Raw genomic sequence first — 13,199 nt, forward strand, 5'->3', positions numbered from 1 at the left:
TACAATGAGAGTAGCCAGTTTTGTTCAGCACAGTAATATGCTGCTCATTACTGACAGAAATAAGATCTTTTTAAATCCAGAAACTATGAAATTCTTATTAACATGATTACATTTAAGTGAATGAAGAGACTGTCTCTGTTAGCCCTTGAGATACATATTTTTTACAGATGGTGTAGCAGGAATCCTTCTCTGTACACATACCTATGCTACTACGAGAGAAGCGGTGGAGTTGTGAGCCTTCAATTTTCTTCCCCATTAAGTATATGGCCTTGAATCTAAGTCTTTGAAGAGGAGTGAAAATCTCCATTCTGTTGATAAAAGTGTTTGTTATCCCACTTTGGTCTGTAATGGGTCAGTGCCCTGTACTTTCTCTATGTAACAACTACTCAGGTATTCCTCAGCTAGCCCCATCCATCACTTGCAAGTATTTAATCTAAAATGTCATAATGTAAAAGCCAAAGCTTTTGCCAGTTTCACATTCTTTGGCAGTGACACGTTTATGGCTGAAGAGTAATCTCTTTTTTTTCTTTTTTTTTTTTTTAATTAAATGGATGTAAGCTTCCAATCAGACTACAGAAGGTTCTCTTTCAGAAGCTTGTATGTTTACGTTTTCCTAAAAATGGGGGAAAGAAGTAAATTGGTCTTGAATCTGAAATGTGCTCTGCCTGAACATGGGCTTTAAGACACTTGGTACTAATTTCAAGTTCAGGAGCTGAATGTCTTAGTACTATTAAGAGGAAGTAATCTTGAAAACTCACATCGTCCCCACAAAATACAGACATGAGGCTCATTTTCATAATTCTTTCTTTAATTGTATGAGGTTAGCATTACAAATGATTATGTCAGTGTTCCCACATAGCCTTAGGCAGCTCTGATTTAAAGTACACTGTCACAAACTCTATTCTCATTAACAGTGATACTGCTTGTTCTGATGTGAAGTAGATCTTATATAATACTGTGAGCCCACTGAGAAGATACATGGTTAAAAAAATAAAAGCTTCAAAACACAGACCTAGAAAGATCTTAGTTGTCTAAAGATAGGAACAGAGTATAAGCATCTGCCTCATAATGCAGTCCTGGAAGCCTGAACTTAAATGTCATCAAACTGGAGGAAGTTTCTCCACAGCTTGCTTCAATTTACATAGTTAAAATTTCTGAGAAGCTGAACTTGTACTTTTGTGGCTGTTCAAAAGCCTCTTAGTCTTGGCCTGTCTGAGTAACGCGTATCTCAAGCCCTATCGGAATCTACAAATAAGATGCTTTTCCTCTTCTCACCTGATAAAACAGTGCAAGCCTACAAAATCAAGCTTTGTGTAAAACATAGTGTGTTTCATTTTACCTTATTTTTAAGCGCAACCATGAAATTTGTGTTTAAATGGTTTTAATATTCCTTTAGCCCAGAAGACACTTACTCAGTTTTTGTCTTTATAGTCTCCAAATCACAACACCTAATTTCTGGAAGAACATCTTAACTGTGTCTCCTAATGATGCTGTTCGCTTTGATAATGCGGTTGAAGTCCTACTGGGCCAGGCTCTGTGTGTGCTGACTCCCAAGCATCGTGGATAAGACTGGAGGGAGAGTCTCGGCTTACATTCCCTACTCCATGAACTGTGTACGTCCCTTGAATGAAACGGTCATTGAAGAAAATCCTGCATAGTGTCAGTAAGCCTGACCCTCCATGAATAACCAAGTTGCAGGTTAAAATACTCTGCTAATGGAAGGGTAGTGCAAGCTCAAATCACACAGGGCAGAGGGAAAAATCCTCTCAGCTTTCCCACTTCCTTGGAAAACTGTCAGGAAATTCCAGCCTGTGATTCAAGTGTCCTTGGTGGTTCATTTTTCACTCCTAAGAGGCCTGTAACAGGTAATTCAAATGCATTCTTACTAACAATTACTTTCAGTTTCCTAAACAGGACTCTCTCATTCTTTTAAGAGCATCTGTAGGGAGGCGCAGCTTGGAAAGTTGTTCAAAATACTGCTGCGACATGTACAGCTACATGCTCTACATGTGCTTGTGGTTAATCACCATGGTAGTCACAGTTCCTTCTCTGACTGGTTTAAAGGGAAGGGTGGCCTCTCATTCATTTTCGAAGGAGAGCACTCTGGAATTTTTCACTCTTCCCATGAATTCTAGAGGCAACCAGGGTGCCCCGTGGGGGACAGACAACTTGAGCATGGACATTTCAACCACTAAATGGCTTCCTGAAGCTCAGCCTGACCTAATTTATTAGCACAAGTTCCATACAAATTACCCAGATATTTTCCAAAATTTTATCTACTGTGAACTGTGTTATATGGAGGCACAAAGGGAGTTTCCAGGGTTTTTTTATCAGAGAAATATCAGAGAATATCTTCATTATCCTGACTTAAAAGAAAATAGAATTAGAGTAATTAATCCTCCTTGAAGACATTTACATCTAAATAGCAGTAACTGATCTAATGAACTCAAATTTATTGTGCTACAATGAATGTAGATCGTGGAACAAAGAATAGTTGGAAAAAAAAGATTAATATTTATACAGTGTCATTTTTAAACAAAGCCATCCAGAATAATTAAGTATGTGTGTGTATGTAAGAAGGAGTTTCAGTAATTAGGAAGCATTCCTATGGTACATTTTTATAGCTTAGGATGCAATGAAAACTATTTTAATTTTATTTTAAAGAGTGGTCCTTTCTGTTGAAAGAAAAGTACAAGATTTTTGTGCAGGTTTATAGATAAATATAGAAGCTCGCCTTGTTTTTACTGAAACTGCTGAAATCTTGGCCACTGACGTCAAGAGAGCATGCTTAGGCTCAAACAATACTTGTCAAATGTATTTCGTTCAATTTACAGCTATTTCTTATAAACGCCTGCACATCCTCTAAATGCAGTAAACAGTGTCATCTAGAGGATATTTTTAAGTACTGCATGTCATCCACAAACCAACATCTCCCCTGCGAAGCGTTTGACAAGCAAAGTGAAAGCATGAAGCTAAACAGTTGCCATAGTAATGATCCTTTTTTTTTTTTTTAAAAAAAAAAAAGTATTATTGAATACAGCCTGCTTTCAGGACAACAGAAAGCCTAATACACTGTCACAACAAAATACTTGGATGCCTCAAGGTTGTTAATTTAATCACAGGTATTTAAAGAAATTAAGCTAACATCCAGTGTTACTGTGCATCTTTGGTTTAGCTCAGTTAAGGTGACAAAATATTATATAAAATTGCCATAATAGAAAATAAGGAAATAATTTGTAATATCATGTAGTTTTGACCAGTGCATATTTAAATACTTACCTTTAGTTATTTGTGCTTAACATAATGTAATTCAACTTGCAATAAGAAACTTATAAAAAATATTTTTAGAACATAACTAAAACCAGCAAATAGTAATTGTTATCTCATCAAACAATAGTATGGGACCTATGGTAGGAAACGATCTTTTTGAAAGGACTTAAAATTACTTTTGAATGTCATCTTACACTGGCAACTTGACATTACTAAGAGGTTTCTATTTCCAACCTTAGATGCAGCGAGTGGTAACAGTTAATAAAACCTCATTCCATCAACAAGTGATAAGTTGTACATGTCCTCCTCCCCCTTTTTTTATAATTTGGTTCTGCCATTTTCTGGGCTAAAATCTTTATCAGACCTTTTTTATTTAAAAAATAAAACATCCTAACCAACCAACCAAAAAAAAATCCTGCGCAGGGGAAGTTTAGGTTGGATATTAGGAAAAGCTTCTTCACCGAAAGGGTTGTCAAACATTGGAACAGGCCGCCCAGGGGGATGGTTGAGTCTCCATCCCTGGAGGTATTTAAAAGAAGGCTTAGACGTGGTGCTTGAGGATATGGTTTAATGGTGGACTTGGCAGTGATAGGTTAGCGGTTGCACTCGATGATCTTAAGGGTCTTTTCCAACCTTAACGATTCCATGATTCTATGATATGTAAATAACAAATTGTGAGGAAAAGTGTTATTGTTTGCCTTAACTGAAGCTGCATTTTTTTCTGTCTAAACCGCAAAGATCTTCACGCCCTGCAACTCTCTGCTATCCATGCCTTGCCAAAGAAGGACTTAAAAATTTCATGCGTTATCCCACTCCTGCTTGTCACAGTTTCATGTTATTTTTCCAGAATTTAAATATCTAAGGCTGTGTCTAATTTCAGTCATGGGTCAGGCAAGAGTGCAATCTGTATAGAACTTGAGTGCAATGGGTCCATTAGGATGTAACTTAATATCTGTTTTACAAATGAGCTGCATTAAAAACATACCATTGCTTAATGAGGCTATAATGTTAATTAAATGAATTAAAAACCATAATATGAAATAAAATCAAACAAGACGTGATACAGGAATTTAATTATAACAAAGTTTCAGTAAAGCTGTCAAGTTAAGTAGTTACAGAAAAAATCTTCAGCAGGATGATGCTGGCTAAAAAGCAATTTTCCTTTTATAATTCTGTTATAATTAAAGTGACCATCCATTTTGAAGGTTGACATCACTTGCAGTCAACAATAAATTTACATCTATATGGGCATATATTATGGGAGTAATGATAGTATTAGAATGGTGGCTGAGGTAATTAAAAATGTTACTGCACCCCGCGCATTATTGCCTGACAAGAAAATTTGCAAACACTTGCAGGAATGAAGCTAAAGGAAAGAAGATCCCAGTCAGATGATGCTTTTCCTATTCTAGCAACTCTCATAAAGTTTGGTGACAAGGATGATAGGACCATAATCATCTTTGTGATCAAGTAACAGTAGTAACAATAATTAAAATAATTAAAAAGCTATTGCAAACCCATTTGCATAATCAACAGACCTCTCTTTCTCAGGAAGAAACCACAGAGCTGATGACATACCCGGTTATGAGGGATGAAGGAGCAGAGGACGGTAGAAGTGCACAGCGTCCAGAGCTTCTTCCTGACGAGACGGCAACCCTGGCCCTGCAGGGACAGGTGCTTCATCAGGCAGAGCTGCGCTGGATTTGGATGTTTGCCTGGTAAATGCATTTATAAGGAGGAAAACAAACATGTTCCTGCAGTGGCATAGAACCTTTCTTATTTCCTCCACTCTCTTTTCTTTTCAGACGGAGGCGCACTGTGAGACTGACTGCTCCCTGTGCACAACTCGAGAGGCAGCGCACACAACACAGGGTAAGTTTCTGCACATTAGTACTTCTAACATGATCACTAATGTTTCAACGTCTCCAGAGAGTTTTGGTGTAGGAAGACAGTTGCTCTAGCAGGGTATCTGGAGGTAAAGTGTGAACTCAATGAAAGAAGTGAAAAAAGCAAACAGCTGGGCTTCCTATCTTTGCGATAGCTGGGGAAATAGAAATGGCCCATAGGAGCATCAAATAGGAAAATACAATCCCTCGCAGTTAGATTTATTTTTTTTTTTTGTAGCAAAGTAGTGCTTTATGCAATTTAGCTGTAGAGATGATAGACATTTAGGAAGCACTAGGTAGCAAAATATGTGGGAGTATTCTGACAAGGAAGGGCTGCAGTCAGAAAGGCCAAGTACGAAGCAGAAACAAAGGCAACACCAAGAGAGAGGATATAAATTAGGAAACAAGAAGAGAAAGAGAGCAGCATCTCTGTAAGTTTGGTATGATTAGAACAAGATTTTTGTTTGGTGGTTATACAACGATACTTTCAAGCTTAATTGCTAGTTCGATATGAATGTTTACATTTAATACATGCTGATATTTGATAGTATCACAGTGAAATTGTACAGTGGCCAAGTTGTCAGTGGCCTAATGCCTTGCCCTCTGTTGTCCTTAGAGGATGATACCGTTCAGTGTTAAAGGCACTGCCAGAGCGTCTCAGACTGTCCCCACCAAATAGTTTCAGTGCTTGCAGAAATGGTTTCTGTGCTCAGTGGAAAAGATCACACAAATAAAATTGCCCCAAGGGTGAAACCTCAAAGTAAAATTCTTGATGTAACTACTTCTCAAAATACAACTTTCCCCCAAAATTAGTTTTGTTAGCTCATTGCAAACAAATATTTATATCAAAATGGATGGGGAAGTCCATGAATTACCCATGTATCACCATGCCTAAGCATCCTACAATCATCTGCAGTGCTGCCCTGTTATATGCAATGTTGGGGGGTTGTTTCTGTTCATAGAGGCTTTATTTTTCTGGAGCGCGGCCAGGCATTTCCATTTCCACAAGTCGAGACCACTGGTAAAAATACCGTAGTCTTTCATGAATTCATTTCTGGGAGAGACATGGTGCAATTTAAAAACCGTAGGAAGGAACAACCCTGACAAATCACATTTTTCTCTGCTACACTTCAACAACAAACACTTCTCACTCCTGTTTTTACTTGCTCAATAATAGTTAATTACATGCCGTATTGAAAATCCCCCATTGCACCGACAAACAGTTGAGAAACAGCAGGAGTTTATGAAGCAAATACCTGCCCTTATGTACCAGTTTATGGAACTGGGAAGCTCGCTTGCAGACAGCAATAAAGATGAGGGTAAAGAAGATAGGGAGAACAAGCTTTAGCTGATGGTGTCAGAGGATTGCTGCTGGAACCATCTATTAAATGTGGATTCCTGATATTGGACTAGATAATCACACTGAATTGATAGGATAGCACAGCCAGCAATGGCAGGAATATATCTGCTGAAAATTTATGTCAAGGTTGCCTTGGAGCTGCCGGTATCATATCAGTGTAAGATTTCCTTGTCTGTAGAGATGCGTTTTGTCATAAACATCTGGAAACTTACCATTTCAGACTGCTACTGGTCAGTTGTAAACCCATTTGAAACTACTGCCGTGCCATACCTAGCGCTGGCATCAATGAAAATGCAGGTCTCAACAGAAGAGCAAGGCAGGAAGACATGTTATGATTTGAGGAGCTTGAAAGCTCCGTATTCTGAAATGGCAGTTTCAGAAGCAGCTTGTACCTTTTTTAAAAACTTTTTTTCCCCCCTTTTTTCAAAGAAAATGCCAAAAAGTCTGATGTTGTGTGTTTGGCTTTTGGCAGAGTATTCTGTATTTGGAACACTTTGCACACCCACAAATCTATGAACATAAGAGTGCCTGCATTTCTGCTGTTTGGGTTGGCAATTTTAGCGCATGTGTGTTCATTAATGTCCATTTTCAAACTTTTTAAGTATGAAGATGCACATTCAGACCTTCAGGCTTATGCTTGCTTTTCAATAATTCAAGGAGCTCTGTTGTGTGTTCTGTCTTTCGTTAGGTGGGACTTAGACAAGCTGAGGTTGTGTCAACTGTTGGTCAAACACTGCATACTCCAGCATGTCTTCAAGTCCTCACCTCTGACCGCCTAGTTAAGGGACCTTGCTGGAGTAGTCTGTGCCTCCCATCTAGTCAATATGTTTAGATTTCTTTTACAAAAAAATACCAAAGTGCAGATAAAGAAAAAAAAAGTGGAAAATTTCATAATTTTCTGCTGTGGAGTTGAGCCTGCAGCAGACCCGTGCACCCAGAGAGTTATGGTAATCTAGAGTAGAAATACTCCGGATTTGTGTCCCCACATTCCGATGGGATTCTGCTTCTGATCATCACATTCAAAGTTATTTAATAGATGTCAACGATCTTCTGCATGGGCTATCTGAAACCCAAACTCTTTATGTAGCTGCCTGCATATTATTTGCAGGCAGAGGCCCTCATGGAACTTCCCCGTGTTCAAACGGTAAGAAAGCAAACAACAAAAAGAACTCCGAGAGAGAACAAAGGGACAAAACCAAAGCAAACTCAAAAAATGCTGTTTAGCAGTGCATCCTGTATCACTCCAGGGGGGTGGTCTTTGCCACAGATATTTACGTTATGAGTAGAGTTTATTGAGAAGCAGAGAAACATTTGCGCAAAGCCAAAAACATAAATAAACGATATATTGAGGGGTTTTTTTTCAGTGCTGCAAGGATCAAACTAGAGGAACCACAGAAACAAAACCTACATGTATACATGTATTTTTAAAAGTAGGTAATTTGGAAATGGTTTGGAGGTTTTTTTGGTGTGTTTTTTTTTTTTTATTTTTTTATTTTTTTATTTCCCTTACTCATCCTTTCTCTTCCTACCCTATTTGAGCCATTTGTTTCAAGGCACTGAGTGATAGTTCTGTTAGGGTTTATTTTTATATAAGTAATTTTGCACCTATGAAAGCTTCAGAATGGTGAAAGGAGGAATCCTGTAACTTTAAAAAATTCAGTGTTGGAAGAGTAGCAGACCAGAAAAATTACAGCGCTTAATATTTCTTCTGGTGCTTTCCTGTCTGTTTAAGGAACTGAGGGTTTGGAAGAATGGAAAAGGTGGAAAAAATCCTTAAAAATTGCTCATATTATTGTATTAAATTGCAAGGAGCGAGAAAATAAAAGAAGGTAAATTGAGCACATTTCAGCATTTACATTAATTACTGTCTCCAAATCTTTTGAGGATTAAAATTGAAAAAACCTCTAACAAAAAAAAATCTATAGCAAATGTCTTCATTCTTCCAGGTTTTTTTTTGTAAAAAGCCTTGCCTATTTAGACATCTCCCTTTTTTCCCATTTATGGTCTGCTTCCTTTCTGGCAGACTGCTACAGACCTCATTGCATATTGGTGACAGTGTACTTTTTATCCTTTCCCTTCTGGTGCAGCACATTCAAATGATAAAAAGCCTTATCATGTGAATATGCTCACTGAGTACACGAAACCCAGGCATCATGCATATTATTTTTCCTTATAGATTGATTTGTGCCATGCTTTAGGTTACAGGTTTCGTAGTTTCCTGTGAGGTACATTTCCTAGCGCAGCATCATACACTGTCCGAGGTGTATTTCACAGCTTTTTGTAATTCCATTTTATCTCAGTATTTTATCAGGTATAATGGATAGCATTTTGCTAGGAACATTTTACAGCATAAACTTGCATATGTATGAAAATATATAGAGATGGCAAGGCACAGATGAGGCAGGAGGTAGAGAATATTTTTAACCTCTAAGATTCTCAACACAGTGCAAAACTCTATTTATTTTGTAGAGGAATTTGTACATGTCTTCCAAGGATTAAAAAAAAAGGAATTTAAGGCACAGGAAGTGTCATATTTTGGCTCTGATATTACAAGGCAGAGACACCTTGCTGTTTGTGCCAGTATAGATAACTCTGTTCTTTTATCACCTTCGAAGGAATCCTTCTGAGTAATAAAAATCCTCAGTACCTTCCTGATCTGTTCTTCTTAAACAAGCAAGTTTTCTGCTTCCTGGCTACACAAGTGAATGACATTTTACAATGTAAGAAATGTGGGAGAAATACACATAGGATTAGTTGCTTGTCCTCCAATAATCTCTTAAATTCTTTTAGCCTTTCCTACCACTCACCACCCTGTCACTGTGACATGTTAAACAGCCTGAGTTATTTGTTTGTTCACAGTTTCTGTGTGCGGTGTGTTTTGTTCAAAGGCTGCGCCGGACAGCAAGGTCAAAAGCTGCTGCTTTGTTTTGTCCTGGATTTTGCACCCTTTGAAGGGAGAGAAGGAGATGATGTTTTCTCTGCGAGCAAGCTTAGAGGCTTTGCTGGAAAACCTTTGGCAAGTGCAGGGTGGAGCAGGCAGGGAGCCCGCAGCTGGCGTGCAAGCTGGTGAGAAAGCAGAGAGCACAGACACAGAGGTGAAGGAAAGGAAACTTTCTGAGACAGTCAGGAGTCTGCTGCAATTCACACTGAAAACTGCTGGATGGAGAGCAAGGTCAGAAGGAAGGACGGACACAGTGCGTAGGGGAGACATCTGTTTTCAAATGGTTTAAGCTGTTTCCCCCACAAAATCTTATTTTTCTCTATTGTAACAGTTACCTTTTCCTACCCTGTGACCTAATGAACGATTATTTTTAACACTCAAAGCCCTATTTTGTGGTTTGACGTAAGGAATAATGTCAGTACACCTGCCTCGTGACTCTGGCTGACTCAGTGTCACATCACACTGACCAGCAATTTGTTCAACAAACAGCCTCTCAGCTACAGGACAAGAGGAAAAACTTACTGCATTGCCGCTCTACATCCAGAAGAACTGAGGTGGAAAAAGACTTAGTGTCAGAACGGTTTCCCAAAACAGGGAAGGGGATATGAAGGTAACATTTCTGAGCTGGGCGTAGGGGAGAGTATTTCTTCTCTAGTGCCAAGTCAGCTGCTGCTGGGAGCTTATTAACCTCTGTGTATGACCATTGAGGAATGAATTCCTATAAGTGTACAAGGCATAGAAAATGTTATAAGGCAGAAGATGGAAAAAGACATGATAGGACAAACTGAGAGCAATCTGAAGGGCAGTTATTTTTATTAAGCCTGCTGAACATTGCCTCCTGTAATAGCAAGCTGCAGAACTTTCCAGGTTTTGTAAATAACTCAGTGTTTCCCCCACTACAGTAAATATACAGCATATGCTTAAGACTGGGCCTTAGACTTTAAGAACCTTACCTCCCATTTCCTGGTTTCCCACAGAGGAGGCCTCTCAAGCACAAACATCTTTACTGATTATATACTAATAGCCTGACAGTGATGTAAATTTTATCCAGGCATTCCTAAATGCTGCTGGAAAGTTAGAAACATGAATAAAAGTGCAAATACCCTTGTAAAAGCAAAAGGCAGCCAGTCAGTTGCTGGTCACAAAAATGAGGCTGATAGGAAAGAAAAATGCTGCCCGTCCATTTGCCCCTCCCAAAGTTAAGTATAACCAGTTAGATAATGACTATGCTAACATTATTGTAATTTGAATGTGATTTTTGTAAATGTTAGAGGAAACCATATGGGAAATAACTGCAGAAACTTAGACAAAAGCGAATCAAGTCCATGGTGACATAGCTTTCTGAAAAGTCCACAATAGATGGATAAGATAATCTATTCCATTGCAACTCTGGCCTGCGATAAAGTACCTGTGCATCATCTTACTTGGTATATCTAGTTATGGTGTCTTCTCTCCTGACTTCAGCATTGTTTTTCTACAGCCCCACTCTTTGCTGCTCTTTTTGTGGAGATGTTTGGGTTTGTAAGGGATTCCTCAAGGAAACAAGTCTGATTACTCCAAGCATGAAGGATTTCTTCTGCTTGAGCATGATAGGCAATGGTCTCAAAGGGACTTTTCTACTCTCTGCCAGAGGATTGAACAAATCCTTGCCATGATCCTGGGGGCTGCAGAGAATAACTGGTAGGTGACAGGCACAGCTTCTGAAATGGTAAGCAAGGTATTGTCAACAGACTTCAGCTAGCACTGCTCAGCCTTCTTAATCAGCTTCCATGCTGTAAGCTGCACACGTTTTTCCCTCCAATGAGTATACCAAAAAATAACAGTTTCTTGTAGACAAGTTTTGGACCTTGAACTCAAGAGGGAACATACTGCAAAATGTCTTACAACCCACGGGTTTCCAGGAAATAGGCAGAAAGTCCATAGGTTGACTAGACCTTAAACTGAATTGATGTGCATGTATGTGCTTTGGTGACTTTTTTAATGTATAGTTATCTCAGATTATTTTCTTTTTTATATAGAAATTATTATATACTTCCATTTTCTGTACTTTAAAAAGACCACATTTTGGAAATATTTCGCTGATACATTAAAAATAAATCCCTCTTCATAAAGTATTATTACATAAAACCGAAGTAAAATAGTGCAAGTTCAGTTTGTGAAAATGAAAGTAAAAATAAGAGAAAGAAGCTCTTTTTCTTCAATATTAAGAAAACAAGATAGCCTATGTGATTCTTTCTCAGTGTTTTGGAGAAGTCTCTCACCTCTGTCAACTAAGCCATGGTGATACTTTCACAGATAGCATGAAAACATGTTATCACTGAGTTATTTCTGACCTTATTCAAAGATATCTCTTCCTTTACTTCAGTCATCAAAAAGCTCTGTGCATTATTGTGCAACACCCTTGGTGCTAACAATACTTTGTTGCTGGTGAGCTGAATCTCCAGCACAACAGTAGGTAGCTACTGATCAATAACAACCGAAGGTGACATGTTTCCAGAAGATGCCGGCTGTGAGCTTCTGAGCTTCTGAACTCTCTGGAGAACACAGAGTTTGGCATGAGAGACATCCAGAATCTTAAACAGCCTTTTTTTATCCCCTGATTCTGTAGTTATTACTGATCTATGCAGCTCTGAAAGCACTCTCTTTTCCACCAAGCAGTGCTTGCTTTATGAACGTTAAAATGGCACTTTAAAAGGTGAATATGATCCAAGCAGCAATCACATTCTCCTCCACAGTTCCTGGCTCATGTTGCCAAAACTATTGTTTCTATCATTAGCTTTATTAGCAGTCTAACTTAATTAGCTAAATGACATTATTTAGTGGCAAGTTCTCTACTACATCTCCACTAACCATTGCATATTTGTTGTCAATTTTATTCATGTAGATAGGCTGGCAGGTGGGCAAAAAAGAGACAGGGGACAGAAAAGGAAGTCCAACAGAGGGGCCCTTCTTACCCAAAACGTTTAACCAGTGAGGATGCAAAATGAAAGGACAAGGACTGCTTTCTATGGTGTATTTCACTATAGTATTTATTCTTGAGGATGAAGAGTTAATCGCTGTTGAGAAAAACATGCTAAGATGGCAGATAGGCAACAGGTGATGTACTGAGTGAAACCTGATTTCCAGGTGCTCTTGCCCAGGCACAGAGGGAACATCTGTCAGCTAAACTCTTTCCTTTCGCTTACTTATTCCATAGAGAACAACTCTCAGGTATTGTCCAGACAGTTGTAGGAGCGGCTTCTATCACATACTCACCCTGGCAGTCTTTTTCATAGGGGAAATGAGAAGAACAGGAGTCGAGAGAGAGTTGATTGCATTCTCCTAAGGGTAGCATAGCATGCACAGTGCCTCTTAGTACGAGGCTGCCCAGCGTATGACAGTGGATGACCACTACATGATTTTATTGTATTTAGAGCCAGTGCTGACAGCTATCAAAGGGCCGTTTATATATGTTGCTACACTGCTTTGATGGATATTGTGCCCTGGTTTTCATTTCCCTGCACTGCTTTTTAATGTCACTTGTAATCCTGTGAGATAGATTAGCTTTATGTAATAGCGTCTTCAGATTCCTTCACTGTATATTTAACTGTTGATTCCTGATGCAAAAGGGAACATTCCTAGATTTTTCTATCTGTATGTGACTCAAAAAAACATTTTATAGTTTCCTCAGAAAGAAATCTAACCCCCTTGCTGCCAAAAGATACAGGGAATTTTTCAAAGCCCTGTTAAGCCTAAACTGTGT

The sequence above is a fragment of the Phalacrocorax aristotelis genome, chromosome 1, assembly GCF_949628215.1.
Source record: "Phalacrocorax aristotelis chromosome 1, bGulAri2.1, whole genome shotgun sequence".
Classification (NCBI taxonomy): Eukaryota; Metazoa; Chordata; class Aves; order Suliformes; family Phalacrocoracidae; genus Phalacrocorax; species Phalacrocorax aristotelis.